General features: G+C 38.5%; 1 protein-coding gene across 2 annotated transcripts in view; it reads right to left on the bottom strand.

The window, feature by feature from the left end:
* PACSIN2 (protein kinase C and casein kinase substrate in neurons 2) overlaps positions 1-16169 on the bottom strand; it is a 60079-nt gene extending 43910 nt beyond the window's left edge. For both annotated transcript variants that reach the window (XM_072875784.1, XM_072875776.1), the window contains exon 1: positions 16018-16169. The gene's annotated coding sequence lies outside the window, so the exon portion shown is untranslated. The remainder of the gene's footprint in view (positions 1-16017) is intronic.

Consider the following 16169-nt stretch of genomic DNA (forward strand, 5'->3'; position numbering starts at 1 on the left):
AAAAATTGCTAATGAAGATAACCTTACAACTTAAAAGCAACATTTTCAGCTGTGATCACTGTCAGATAAACTTTATACATCACTTCAGCAGTGTCATTTCCAGAACTGATACAGAATTTATCAGCCTCTGCAGAATGCAATTCATAAATATAGAAAGAAAACAGCAACATGCACACATAGCTTCGACTACCCTTCTTTCCAGTAAGTTAAATAACCAATTATTCTTTTAGGAACAATAAAAGATCTGTTCAAGTGTTTCAAAATCAATGTTATACTGTAACAGTACAAATGAACATGTGACAGTGTTTCATATTTCAGATTAAATAAGATTAATTCAGATTTTAAAGCAAACTGAATCCAGCTTCTAAAGAACAGTCAGGAGCATTTAAATTGTTTGCTTGTCTTAAGGTGGGGGAGAAGGTTGCTTAATACTTAGTTTCATTAACATGGACACTGAAAAAAGAAACTCTTGAATTCTGTTTAAACAGATTTTCAGCCCAGTGAATCCAAGGTAAACTTTAGCCAGGACTCCTCCTGCTTCTCGGCAATGTAATTTTCTGGTCCTGAAATGGTAATTACTGCAACAAGGACACAAGACCTTTACTTACCACCTAGTAATCTGCAACATGGGCCGCCGACCTAGTAGAATTAAATATCCCCTACGAACACTTAATTTTTTTTTTTTTTTAAATAAATATAACAAACTGGCTCCTTACCATGTACTAAACTCATTGGTCTAAGCTACCTGGAAGTATTACACTCAAGTATTAAGGTCACAGATCTCATTTTATGGCCTTCCTTGTACACATAATTTGACAAGCTAAGCTAGAAGTAAGTTCAGGTTTTTTGTGTGTGGTGGGGGGGTTTGGGGGATGGTTTTTTTGGGTTTGTTTTTTTTTTTTAATCACATACAGTACACCTAAATCTATTTTAATTCTAATGCAATTGAAAAATCACTGAAGAGTTTTCAGTGTACAAAACAAGGTGCTGCTTTAAAACAGGCATATGAAATCAAGGTTAGGCAAACAAAGCAGTGGAAGTTTTTCTTTGGTTCTCAAGGTTTCACTAATCTTATTAAGGATTTAGGAAAAAAAAAAAGAGAGTAGCCAGTCTTCCTTAAGATTTTCAGAGATCTGGAAACATGTTATTTGTCCTTATATAGCTCTCAAACACACAAATCACTCAAATGTAGAATCCCCAAATGCAATAATGTGAAATGAATGCTTAATTTGGTCATGTAATCTCAGAAAAACTAGTCTTTTCTACCCTTCTCCCGCTTTTCAGGAAAAAGGAAAGCTTTTTATGCCATTTTCAATTAATGCTTGACTGAAGTACAAGTAGGTCAGCCATCTACCCTACAATCTAAATTGGACTGAAGTTCAAGGAAACTGGGACAAGAGGCCCCATTACTACCAGTTCTTGCACTTGCAATTACCATTGTGTTTTTTCATTTAATAAGGCTGTGCCATCACTGACTATGGAGCATTTAAACAGCAGCCTTTAACCTGCACCTCAGCAACAATTAAACAACAGAAAGAAGAGAGGTAAATAATACAAAGTTCAATCTAGTGCCCTCTCAAGATTAGAGTCTGAGAAACCTTAGTGTTGAAAATTCAAGCATGCAAGATGACTTTTAAAATATATATAGCCCAGATCCAAAGTGGATCAAAGTGTTGAAGCAAAGTATTAGTAAAATGTATAGTAAACTTACATTTTACATTTACATATAGTAAATTTACTAGTAAAATCAGTAAAATTAGTAAAATATGTAACTTCTTCTGTTTGTCATGCATGCTGCTGAGTAACTTCAGCATTTTAAATGGCTCCACAATGATTCTCAAAAACATAATCAATTGCTACTAAAGGTAGAATTATACACCTTTTTTGCTTTATGAACTAACTTAAACTAAATTCATGTCAGTAACCTCTACACTCACAAACTAGTGGTATGATAGTCATAACAGATGAGAAAAAGCAGGCACAAGTAGCTTCAGAATAAAGTGACCACATTTCACAAGCTATTTAGTTTACTGCAAATCATTCTACACATTGTAATCAAACTGAAAAACTGCACAACATTAGACTCCAGAAAGTTTCGGGTCATTACATTCAAATGCAACATCGTATTTTAAATTAAAATAGAATTCAATTGGCATTCTTGCATGATGCATAGTAACATGAAGTAATCTGAATAGAAGAGGTTAGTATCATGGAATAAAATCATTCTCGAATTAAAATATCAAACTTGCACACACTCAAAAGGAATGGCTTCAGCCAGATTTCTAAAATATACTTTGTGCATAAACCATATATATGGCTTATATGCACACACACACACATAAAAACAGCCAATGTAAAATAATTCTTCTCAGTACTACAGAGTTTTTGTGCCATTAGCCATTGGGAATGTTCAGCAATCTTATAAAAGGTGCTACCAGGGTCCACCTCCAACTCAAGATTTTACTAACTAGTTAGTGATCTTGTGCTTATGAATTGAGCTTGAATGTCTGAACAGATTACACACCATATTTCCCTGTGAAGTGCTGAATTTGTCCTCCAAGATTTGAATGCACTGTATTTGAGCTGACAGCTAGGATGGTATCACCATGCTTATTTCCAAGCAGGGGGACAGGGTGGGGGGAAAATGACATACAGACAGAACTGCACCATGACACTATAAAGGCAGGGCTGTGTGTCACTGGTCACACTAATATCTCAGTCAATGTTCTAGAATAGTTCGTGGTTACTGACATGAGTCACCTGCCTACATATGACTACAGTTACAAAGCCATATCTCCATATGGCTCGTCAGTTAAGAAGTTGAGCAGCAAAGGAATCAAAGAAAAAGACTGAATGGTTCAACAGCTGAAACAGCTGCAAGCTGAAAGCTTCAATTATGCAGAAATGCCTTAAAGGTGTCACTGAAGATAAGATTTCTATTTGACCAAATATTCCCCAAGAATAAGAAAACCAAGACATGTACTTACCCAGTTAATAATAAACTTCACATTTAACTACCTTTACCATATGGTAGTGGGAAGAATAAGAGAGGTATATAAGATTTTAAAATACTGCAGAAAAAAGCTTAGACAAAAGACAACAAAGAAAGTATGATAAAAATTGCTATGCAAAATATATTATTTATAATATTTACAAGTAACATACAATGATCTTTTTCATAATCATACTTTTTAATGTCACAGGTCAAGTCAAGAAAATTTCAGCTGAGAACACCTGTGAAACTTAAGTACAGGCATTTTCCACTTCTGCTTCTGAAGGCTTAAAGCCTTAATGTAAACATCCGGTATAAACAGCATTAGAAAAAGCTTTCATCTAGAATATCTCCTAAAACCTCTTCATTTCTTGTTTCTGCATTTTTTTATTTTCATGACTTTAAAATACAATGGCTTTACTGGAGGGGCAGGCATTCTCCCTTTAGTTCCTAGCATAAATCAGAGGCAAACTGTGATCTGCCCAAATAGCAAGGCATACTGAATCCAGGAGGCTTTAGACTGACAAAAGCTCAGCTAGACCCACAAAGCTAACATCAGCTCTAGTAATAAGCAGTACGCATGGTAACTCCTCAGTCATTCATTGTAAGCTTTCCTGGGAAGGCCAGAAGTTTCTCTAACCCACTAAGAGAATCCCTCCAGTAACTACAGCTATGATCTTGGTAACATTTGTTTGTTTTTAATAGAGGCAGTGCAATAGCTGAAGAGTCATCATCACAAGTAACCTTCACACAATCAAGCTAGGTCTCAGACCGCTGGTGTTTTAAAAACTGATGAACTGTCCTTACTCCTAAAGCTTAAGGGTACAAAGCACTCAAAAGAACAAAGTAATTTCAAATATATTTTAAAAATATACTTTGGGGGATATATTTTTTTATTTTCTAAGGTTATTTCCCAACATGCAGAGAAGTGTTTCAGACATATATACAATTCAAGAAAAAAAGAACACTAAAAGCATGAAAGAGATGGTGAGTCTAGCTGTAAGGTTTTTCTTGCCATTGAGTTTTATTAACCTCTGGTACAACTCATCTGAAGGCTACACACACACATATTCCCGTAGCAAAGTTTCTTTCTTTCCTTTTGTAACAAGGAGGCTATCCTCACAGCAGAAGTAGGAATACTAATATTTAACTTGAAATTCAGTTTATACCAAAAGAACTTGTACAACTGTCCATATCTGAAAGATAAAATAACAGCTGCTTCACTGAGGCAAAATATCTGTATATTTGATGCATCAGAGCCACCCAAAAAAAGAAAAACAGGTATTATACTTAAAACATAATTGTATTTTATCACAACTAAAAAACCAGCATTAGTAAAGAATGTGCTATATGCAGTATTCAAGAGCTTAATAACCTTAAGTTGATTCCTTAGACAATGTGCATTTATTCTGTAGCTTGCAATTTATGAAACTGAAAATGAAATTATGTCCAACTCTAACACCTTCAAACAAATTGCTTACCTTTTCCCCTCATAACTGTTACAAGGAATGTGAATATTCAGTATGTTTCATAGGAATAGAAACAATTTTATTACCTAGTTTACATTTGCTACACCATCTTAAAAAGTGTTATGTGATACCAGAAGAGTCCTAAGGGGTTTTCTAAGTTCTTCCTCGTTGCTCATATGAGAATATATGAACTATATCCCTACAGTATTCATCAAATAAAGAAGTTTCTAGAGATAGCCTTTTCAACCTAAAAATAGTGCAGCATCAAGGAAGGCCACTTGAACAGGTTTAGTGCTGACTCACAGCTTTGATTAAGTTCCAGCAAAATTAACATTGAAATTAGTTTTACTAAGTCCACATGGTTCCAATTGACAGATATAAATCAAAATGCCACACCATTGTCCATTTTCTAGTGTCTAGGAAAGATGAAAGTCAATAGAAGCTAGCACCAAGTAACGTGAGTAGGATAGGTAGAAAGCAGGAAAAAATGTCACGCTAATATCACTGACATAAAATAATCAGAATACAATGCTATAGAAAGGGTTCTTTTAGCTACGCAAAAAACTTCTGGCTCAAGGTTCAAGATATGCAAGGTCAAATCCAGCACTTTTGCCTATAAGATAAAGGCACTGAAAGCTTATTCAAATTCTGAAAATCTTTAAACTCATCTTTTACAGTCCTCTAGTTAGGGTATTTCAATAATAATATTCCAAGAATGTATTCAACAGTGTCAGGATCTGGATGCAAGTTACCATCTGAATTAATTCACCGTAACACAGATAACCAGTAATTCTATATCAAGTTTTAAATTCTAAACAAAAATCAGAAGAAATCCAAAAACAAATTGTTAAGTGGATTTTCAAGTAGGTAAGTTCTCTCTTGCTTCAATATTTAAGTTTCAGTAGACTAGCTTTAGACAAAACTTTAAAGTTGTTCCATTTTCATTTTATGCATTTGACATATGTATGCCAAATCCCTACTTGTACTTGTCTTTCACCCAAGATGAAGACTTTTCTCAAAACAGAAAACAACATTCATAAAGAAAGTTAGCCAACTAGGAAGCAAGATTTAAAAATGTCTTTTTAAGCTTATGTAGTTTGATTTCCAGCATCCCTTTTAGTATTCATAGCTACATAAAGCAGTTAAGCACTTGAAATTGAGCAATGGTGAAATACACAGAAGACATGACTTGCATTCCTTCCTCTTTTAGGCCAAATATCATAGCCAGATTGAGATTTTTCACAGTACTCCAAATTTAAACGTGCATGCTGACTCTGATGTAAATCTCTAGGTGCAATATGCTATTCTTTGCACATTCCAATAATTCTCATGGGGCAGCATAGCTGCATAACTAGAGAAAGTAGCTCAAATTTAATTCAAGATTCATGTGATACATCTTCCCTTGACAAATTCAAAACACATTTTTACATGCTTCCTATCTGGCCTGTTTTGCAAGAAAGGAGGGCAAAAGGGGCAGAAATATCAAAGATCTCCAGTTTCAGTTTCTCTACAGGGCCAATAAAAAACCTCCAGCTAATTGGTTCCTCAGAGAAAGTTAGACTACTTCATATTTTATTAGACTGATCAAAGTCTAAAGCAAAGAAGCTATAGGTTGTCTTACATAACCCTAAAATAAATTCAGAATTAATGTATATTTGTTTTATCTATTTGCATGTATCAATTACTGAACTGCTAATGACTTGTCAACAATTGAAACTGCACAGCACAGACTTTACTCATGATACCCATACAACTCACAGGATTTACATTCTACCAGAAACTATGTAATAGCCTGATCTAAACCAAGTGCTAAAAATACAGTAATTAGATACAGACTAGACCCACATATTGTTCTCTGACACAGGGATACTACAACCCAAAGCAGAAGCAGCTACTTATATGCTACTTTGGACAAGGATTTCGTAGCCAAATTCAAACCAATTTTAAGGTTCACCTACAGATCCCTTAAAACTATATGTATTGTCCTTCAATAGCAATATAAATAATGGATTTGGTGCTACCTCAATGAACAGACAAGACATTCATGATATACAGTGAATGAACTTTCACTTTTCCCGGTGCAGTGAACAATTAAACAAAGAAAAGCACAAAGTGTTCTGCCATACTGCTCAGTCTGCTTTCTTGGAAAGATGTTCTCTGCTAGCCAATCTGTGCACCTGCTTCAAAAAAACATCAGATGGAACAGCGCTTTGCTGAGAATAGCTAAGAAAGCAGACCAGGCAGTATCATATAACAAAAGTAACTAGAGAATCCAACTAATTCTATTCAATTATTTTTGAGGGAGGAAAAAAAGGCAAACAAACAGCACAGGCTACAATAAGGTAGGGAAGCAATTTTTTCCAGTTTAGGAAATAAGAGAGCTGGCATGGTTTTTGTATCTACCTAGATTTTTCCCTAAACAAAAACCCCCACCAAAACAAACAAACAAACCAAAAACAAAACACCCCCACCCAACAACAACAAAACCAAAACAAAAACCCAACACTACTACCACCACCACCCCCCAAATAAACCCCAAAATTCTAAAAAAACCCACTTGATTCTTTCCACAAGATTGATTCAATTTTGGAAATTAAGTATTGAGTTGGAATTCAAAGCTAGTTCTTCAAAACCTGGTTTAACAATACAGTGTTAAACAGATTAAATCTTCTGCTAGCAGTTTCAAAGATTTATTTAGCATTCCCTTTTCTTATAAATACAGCATTTCATTACATAAGAATATATATCAGCATTACACATTAGAAATATTTAAGTTGCTTACAACTGAGTATTTTAGAAGTCAAAAGGCAAAGACTTTTAGCTCCTTTCTATCTAGAACCTGTTCAACTTTGAAAAGTATTTTAATTCTGTCTTCTAGTCCTTCCACACTAAAATATTTTAAGCAAAAATTCAAGAAAAAAACCCATCAAGTTTACCTTTAAATTTATTAATTCAAATCATTTGAAACTTATTACCTATTCAGCCATGCATTTAAAATTGGTAAAAATCAAGAACCATAAGTTTAAGTGAATCTTCAGTTCCCTTAACTATAAATAGTTTAAGGGTACAGTCTCTACACAGTAAGTGTTAAATCTTACTCAGGTGTATTTCAGCAGCTCATGTAGCACAGCTTCAGCTGCTGAGATGAGCAACACTGTTGCATTTATACACACTACATTTTTCTTATTTTATGACATCCTGACCATTCTTTGCATATGTGGGATTATAAAAGCACTTACACAAAAACTTGTTTACACCCAACATTCACTTTACAGCTTAACTTTATAGAAATTATTCACTGTACTGCTCATGTTAATATCTAGCCTGATCACTTTATTATGGTATAAATTTGTTCCACTGACAAAGATTGTTCCTGGTCTTCTCCCACGTCCCCAGTCACTCCTCCTGACCCCATCCCTATGCCATCGATTCTATTCGGGAAGCCAGGTGCTAGGCTTTATCCAGCTGAAAATTACTCTGCCAAAAATAAAAGTTTCTTTCTGGACCAGGGAACCAACTCCAGTCACAACACAGCCACATAAATAGTTCCAAGACAGAGCACAGAGCAAGAACAAATAGCTGGGAAAGAACCCGATTTCCTGTTTTAGTAGCAACACAGATTGCCACTGGTTTTGAAGTTACTTGCCTTATCAGTGTAAGTAGAAGTGCCACAAGCTTCTGAGCTAATTTAACAAGTTACAAAATGTTATGCTAACGAAAGGAATAAATAAGTGCACATTCAACATAAAAGATACTCTTCAGAAAGTCTGAGACCTGAAAGACAGGGAAAAAGATATTTTCATTGTTTATGTGTAAGTACTAGGCACACAAGCAAGAGATTAGATTTTTGCATTTGGGAACATAAATCAAGCCCATTTAATATCACTGAAATCTCACCGTACAAGTCACATGACCAAACAGTTTGTAGGTGGTTATAACGTAAGTAGAGAGGATTAAGAGAGGTCAAGAAAGGAGTGGAGACACTTCTGCAATAATATTCATTATTTGTTTGAATTATTAACAACTTTAAAGAGCACTACCACTCCACAGACATTCTGGAACATCTTCCAATAGCTCATGCACCACATGGTCATTAACTGGTACCTACCAAAGACCACTAAAGCACACTACACAACACAGGGCAGTCAGCTCCTTCTGCAGCAAGCTGCTGTGTGAAGGAGAATGCTGCATTACTGTGGGGCCCTTTGGTCCCACTAACATAGGTTCCACCTTTCACTTCCCCAATTCTAAAATTGGCATGGAATTTAACATACATTATAGGTGACAATGTCCTGGCTCAACGAGCACATTGTATTCAACACAAAGGAACTCCATGTATACCATACCTCACAAGAGGTGACAGAACTAAAAGAAGTTAATACCTGCATACCACTCCTGATTTGACTCAGACCACTTCCAGCTTCAACTGAGAAGACACAGATTTGGCAATCTGATAAAATAGTATTACTTTATCATGCAAGAATCACAGGGAATCACACAAGATTTTTTAATAGCTGTCTCCAAAGCCACATTAGAAGAAGAAAAAAAAAACCACAGTAGCTACAGAAATAGCTGTAAGTGAAGTGGAAAAGAGGGAAAGTCCATGGTAACAAATGTAACAAAAACTAGAAATGAGGAAAGAAAGACAGCAGAAAGAACACAGAAATAGTTGTAGTGGTAGACCTCAAATATATTTAAAGCTCCTTTATTGTCCTTATTGTAACAACCTTAGCAACAATGCTATCGTTCATAAGGTATCAACATTTTAATGTAATAACAAAGGCAGAAAATCTATAAATGCCAACAAATAATCATATCTGAGTGATATGATTATAGCTCTCAAATTAGAAATCAAAAGGGCTTAGGAGTCCACACAAAAGTGAATTTGGACATGTTTGTTTGAGGAGGAAGGAGCGGCAGAGAGTGTGTGATGAACAGACTGCAACCCCCATTCCCCGTCCCCCTGCCCCACTCAGGGGGAGGAGGTAGAGAAAAATCAGGAGTGAAGTTGAGCAAGAAGAAGGGAGGGGTGGGGGGAAGGTGGTTTAAGATTTGGTTTTATTTCTCATTACCCTACTCTGATTTGATTGGCAATAAATTAAACTAATTTCCCTGAGTTGAGTCTGTTCTGCCTGTGATGGCAATTGCTGAGTGATCTCCCTGCCCTTATCTTGACCCATGAGCCTTTCGTTATATTTTCTCTCCCCTGTCCACCTGAGGAGGGGAGTGATAGATCAGCTTTGGTGGGCACCTGGTGTCCAGCCAGGGTCAACCTACCACAGGCCATCAATGATACAGTAACAGTATACAATTTGTTTCACTTATCTTTCCATTTAGGACTCTGTTCGCTTAAGACAGCATAAAAGTTTGCTTTGGGAAGTAGCACTATGAATCACAGGTTATTGGTTGATCATACTTTATCCATATGTGCTGGTTGTTCCTCCTTTCAGTTGAACTAGCTTTCAAAAAAGACAAAAACCTCAACTCAAAGCAAGAATGACTTGCAGCTCTAGAAGTTCCCTGGACCAAAAAAACCTGCTAGTAGAAAGCAGAACAGCAGTAAAATATACTCACCTTGGTGTACACCAATGGAAACACTAGTGGCCTACCATAACAGTGGACCAATACGAACAATCAATGAAACGGCAATACTCCCAGCTGTGGGCAAAGGAGTTTCTAAGAAATTTAATTGCCCCAAAGAGGAACAGCTAACCACTCAATTTATTTCTCACTGTATTTGAATGACGCAAGACCGACAGTATTCTTTACATGAAGTTCTCTCCTAACACACAAAAATTAAAGGAAAGTTGTTTAAAGGAAATGGTTATCCAGTTTCAGTTCTCATACATAAAACAGAGTGCTCACATTTTGGAATGGAACCATCACCTCAACCCAGCAAGAAGTTGGGAATAATTCCCTTCAGTTAAGTTCACCCTAGAGCTTAACCAAGCTGCTCAATGGCTCCTACGAGTTAAGCACAATTGTATGTTGACCAGATATCAGATTACTTAGATTGGTTAGATTATTTTAGGTAAACAATAAAACAAAAAAGAGCTCTGAAGCTTTTATCTGTAACTATTAAGGGACAGAGAGAACCTGAAGACTTTGGAAAAAATGCTTTTAAAAATGTTATTCAAGGACTGTGGAAGTAAACGTGCCTACAAGTTGATGTTGTATACATGTGGTTCCATTAAATACAAAGAGTTGCTTTAACGTACCTAGACCTGTTTGTTATAGATTTATCATTTATCCTGACAAGAAAGCAGCATTGTTCCACTCAGCAGTGATCCAGGTATCTGTCAATTTGCCAAGAAAGCCTCTATTAAGGGAGAGGATCAGAGGCATAAGTCAAACTAAAAAGATGTCCCATTTATCCTATGACTCATGGCAGATCATTTATTGAAATCTGTACTTCACATTACCCCTTTTAATAAGGACACATTAAGCATATTCACCCCGCACCCTTTGACCTATTAAGTCAGAAATAATTAGAAAAAATCCCATAAGCTTAAAAGAATAACAAAGTATGACTGTGCATCTGCTATTGAGAACAAATAAAATTCTTATTTCAATATTCACCTACCATTACAATGCTAAGTAAGAAGTTCTGTGCAAGTTCATTTTGGAACCCAGAACCCTTGGCTATGCTCAGAAAGCAGAGTTTGAAATGCCAGGTATGAGAACTCTGCTAGTCCTTTCAGAGCTCAGTCAATACACACCTTTTGTTGTTGCAATCACCAGCTGGCAATGCATCAGCCTGATATGTGGGGGAGGTTAACTTATTATCACACATAAAAATCAGATTTGAGTCCTGTTTGTGCTACCCATGTACAAAGACACAACAATAACAAGACAGAAAGAATATCACACTTCTGCAAAAAGACACTTCACAATAAAGACTACAGCAACACCACAGTCATCCAGTTTTAATATTAGTAAACAACCCACTAACTTTATAATCAAAAGCTAAGAGTTCGCAAGTACATCACAATTCTGTGACACATGAATTACAACAGGCATGAGAATATATTTAACACACATACTTGTGAACTCAGAGGAGTTCACAGCGTCACTTAAAACCTGCGTGGCACCCATTCTCAGGGCATCTACTATATCGCATCTATAAGTTTACATCAAAAGATTACATAAACCCCCTCCTTTTTTGTTTCAGTAAAACTATTTGAAACAAATATTTAATAATATGATTTGACAGATTGTTCTTATCTTTGCCATTTTTGCTGTTATATTGTAGTGTGGTTTGTTATTCACTGGTCTAGAACTAACTTAAAGCAGAGTCCTACACAAGCAAAAAAGGGTTAATAACATGCATTGGCCCAAACCCAAACACTGCAAGATATAGGTTTCCAACACTGTCAAAATATTTACAACATGTTATGTAAGCCAGAACAGTTTTTAAATATTTGCATATTCTAAAAAGTTGAACCAAACCACATCACTTAAAGCCTTAGAGACATTTTCTTTTTGCTTCAGAGCTCGTTACTGTGCAGCATTACAATATCCATGCTAACTCTATCCCTATTTACTAATTAGGGCTGGGTACCTTCTCAAATATTGACACATCCTGTCCACCAAGATTCACAGGACTCCACCAATGCAGTTCACAGTGGCTCAAGCAGAACCACTCACACTCCAAGGAGCGCACATCAAGGCAGATTCTAGACCAACACCATTCGGGAAATTTTGACTGTTCTATTCCACTAAGCAAGGTACCTTGCAGGATAGCACATAAAGGAATGACATTCAAGTCTCGTGACAAATTTGACTGTGACTGTAGAGTGGGAATCAATCCCAGGATACAACAGCCTTTTTACTATTAACTTCAGGTTATTTTTCCCAACCCTAGTGAGCCAACTAGCCAGGTAACATTCATATTAAGTACACCATTCTATTCAACCACAGACTGAGAATACTTAGCTCGGTTTATCTCAGTACAGTTACATTACTGTTATTTTCTGCTTTCTTCCTTTTCATGTCCTGAGAACAATTCATCATTACATTAAGTCAAATAAAAAAATCAGTAACTAGGTTTAGTTGAAAGGAACAACACCAGTTCTTGAAGTTTTATGGATTAAGACAGAATTACAATTAAATCCTGTGTTACAAAAAAGTTGTTCGTCTCACAGACTAGACTTCAATTCAAGCATTAGAGACTTCATTCCAGGTCTCAGGCAATGAGTAAGTCATTAAATCCTAGAATTTCTTTTAAAAAGCATAGATCCCAAGAACCAACAAAACACTACCCCAATGTATTAGTTTACATGCATGTTTAAACAAGTCTATGAAAAAAACTTCAATCTGCATCTACGATTCTCCTGGCTTATTGTATGAGAAGATGCAACTTTTTCCAGGACCTGCTACTCCCACATTGAGAAAACCATGCACCACCTCAGAAGCAGAAAGCTACCTTTTAGCTAATTTGTATTACTCGCGCAGATTCATACAAGCACAGGCAATTCTTGACTAGCAGCACTGCTAAACATTTTATCCTTTGCCATTCCTGTGACAAGCACAGAAGTCTCTTGTCCTGCATTTACAGGCTACCGATCCAAGTCAAGTAACCTTTAGGTCCATTTTAACCACAATCAGGGAAGCACAGAATTGACATAAGGACATCTGTAAGCAAGTAGCTCACTCAGCTCTAGAGAAGGAAAATGTACCCATATGATGTGTAAACAGAACAAAACTTCTCATGCCTAACACTAAATCATCCAAACATCACCTGGTAAAAATAACAAGTTCACAATACTGATTTTCAGACCAACATTCAAGTGCCCCGATACAACAAAAGAAAGCAGACATCTACCCATTAGAAAAATATATCACCTAGGTATTTTCTGAAAGTAATACTTACAAACATTCATAGATCAAAACATTGCCCAGAATATCACTGCACAGTCAGAAAGCCATGTTACTATAATGGTATTTCAAATACTACAGGAATAAAAAAGAAAAATTAGAAAAATACAATTAAATAGACACTACGAAGTAAAATGAAGTTCTTACAGAGATGACTTGCAGAACATAGAAACTCTCTCATAAACCTATGACGGTTTAAAACAAAAGTTAAAGAACACTTAAGACCACCCACAAAGATGCATACAGCTAATATCAAGTCCAGCAATCGTAAATGCCATCTAATTTGTCAGCTCGATATAAACTACTGCATCCACTTGCAGCATGCCATGTTCAAAATGAGAGAAAAAACATTCAGAAAAAAAAACCAACCTCCAAAACAGTTTTGCCTATCAACCATTAATAAACTATTTCATCACTAACTACAATTGTGCTATGTATCTTCGTTTTAATACTGATATTGTTGCTTGATGCATGGTATGCAGTTTAACGCCCTAGGGCAGTTTTTAATGTTTATTCTAGTATGGCACTGCACAACACATAGACCCTGAGCCAAAGAAACTGACTCTTGAACTGTAAACTATGCACCGAGGGGAGTTTGGAGCACTTGAACACTCAACAGCCATGCCAAGGTTAACACTACAGAGGACAAGGTAGCACCTGCACTCCTCTCCTGATTACCATACCTAAGCTGTGGTACAGTATGATCAGAGATCTCTAAAATTATGCTGCACTGTACTAATTAGACATGCCCTGTGCGCTAACACATGCTACTGTTTAAGCTGATTCAGTCATAATTGGCAGAATATAACTCTACTATCTTTGAAGGCAAATTTCAAGTTTGACAAAATACGATTTCAGGCAGGTACAGGTATGAAAGAGCAAGCATATTAGCCCTCGGTGCTAATAACCTTAATAGTTAAAAACACAATTAAGATGTTTTGCCCATCTGAAATACAGTTGGCAAACTGTTTTATTTACCTCTCACTTTTAAGCAGAAATACAAGTCATCGTCCCCAAGAAAGCAATGAAGCAATGTTTTTATATTGGTCTCATCCCAGACAAATGAGAATGATCTTTTTGTTGCACTAAAACCAGAATGAAAACTCAGTTGCTTACATAATGCCGCCTTCACTGACTATTACAATAATGCACTGTTAATGCTTTTACCTTTTCAAAGTAGTGGAAAGGTTCTGTCCTTAGAGAAGGGCTGAACAAACTCTGGAATTAAATCCAAATTAGCAGAAGGGAAAAAAATCCCCCCTGTAGCAAGAGAAAACAGTCTTATGGCAACCCTTCCAGCAGCCTGTTGTGAGGTTGTGGAGTGCAACAGAAGAAAACAAAAGCGTCTAGCACATCGTAAGGTTCATTTCTTACCCCAGTCTGGGTCACATACAAATGATCAAACTTGCTGAAATAGGTACAGGGAATGTGAGCAGTGGTATACTTGTTTGAAATCAACCTAATCTACAGTTTTAATCAAGAATGGCTACCAACAAAACTGCAAGATTACATTTAGTTTTCAGACATTCAGTTTTCAAACGTCCAGTTTCAAAAGGACAGCCTATGTCAGTCGCACCTTTCTGGCTTCCCTTACTGCTAGGGCAAAAGGATGAAGCCTCAGAAGACTGAGTCTATCAGCTTCTGAGTCACTCCAACAAGAGACAGCCAAGAAGCTGGGAAAGATGGATACAGCAAGGCAGGCAGATACCCAGTCTTTCTCTAACCAGGTAGCCTCGATGCACATAAAGAGACTTCTGTCTCTCACACAGACATTTCACTTTGGAAGAGGAGGAGATTCTTTCCACAAGCCAAAAAAGGGAAAGTCAAGAAAGAAGGCGGCAATGGCAAAACCCAAGAAGCCTGACTTAGCTGGGTCATTAACGGTACTCTGGAGGCTGTGAGACGTTTAAAACCTCACTCTCCCCCGTAGAAACACCTCCTCCGACCAAATCAGCATCGTTACCTACCATCATCCAGGACGCCAGGATTTCAAAGCCAGGAGGAAACACCTAATGACTCAATCCTGGGTCTCTCTCCTCACTCACTTTTCCTCTTCTCCCCTCCCCAAAACCAAAGCCGTCACCACCACCGAGTGGGTCACTAAACTTCCCCGAGCAGCGAGCTCTTCCCTCCTACAGGAACCGAGCCTCCCCACAGCCAGTGTCGTCATCCCTCGCAAGCCCCAGCCCTGCCCTTCCTCGCCAGGCGCCGTGCAAGGAGAGCTTCACCTTCCCCGCGCCCGCCGGAGAAGAACTCCCGGCACCACCGCGGGGCTCGCGGGCCTGCACCCCCCAGCCCCCCCCCGCTCCCTCCCCAAGGCGCCCGCTCCTCTCGCGCCCGCTGCCCCTCCGCGCCGCCGTCGCGCCTCGGCACTGTCACTCCCGTCCGCTCGCCGCCTCACCGCAGGGGCACCGAGCCCCCGCCGGCACCCAACGGGGCCTTCACGGCACGCCACCCGCCCCGCCCCGCGCGGCCTGACCCCGCCACGGGGCACGGGTACCGCCGGCCGCCGCCGGCCCAGGCGCGACGGCTGGACCAACCGCCCTCCCCGCGCCCGCCGGTGGGACCCCGCCGCCCGCCATTCTGCGCCCCCCAAGGCTCCGACAGGGCTCTAAACCCCGCCCTCCACCTCAAGCCTCTCCCTGAGGGTAGGACCCAAGACGACGGCGCCGCCCTCACCTGAAGCGCCGGGAACTGCCCGTCTCCTGTGCCCGCCGGCGCCGAAGGAGGGAGGGGGCTGACGAGACGGCGAGAGAGCGCGGAGGAACGCGAGAGAAGCCCCAGCGCTCCGCTCCCCGCCGCGCCGCCGCACCAACTGCCGACTACCGCCC

Source organism: Ciconia boyciana, chromosome 1, assembly GCF_034638445.1.
Source record: "Ciconia boyciana chromosome 1, ASM3463844v1, whole genome shotgun sequence".
Lineage (NCBI taxonomy): Eukaryota > Metazoa > Chordata > Aves > Ciconiiformes > Ciconiidae > Ciconia > Ciconia boyciana.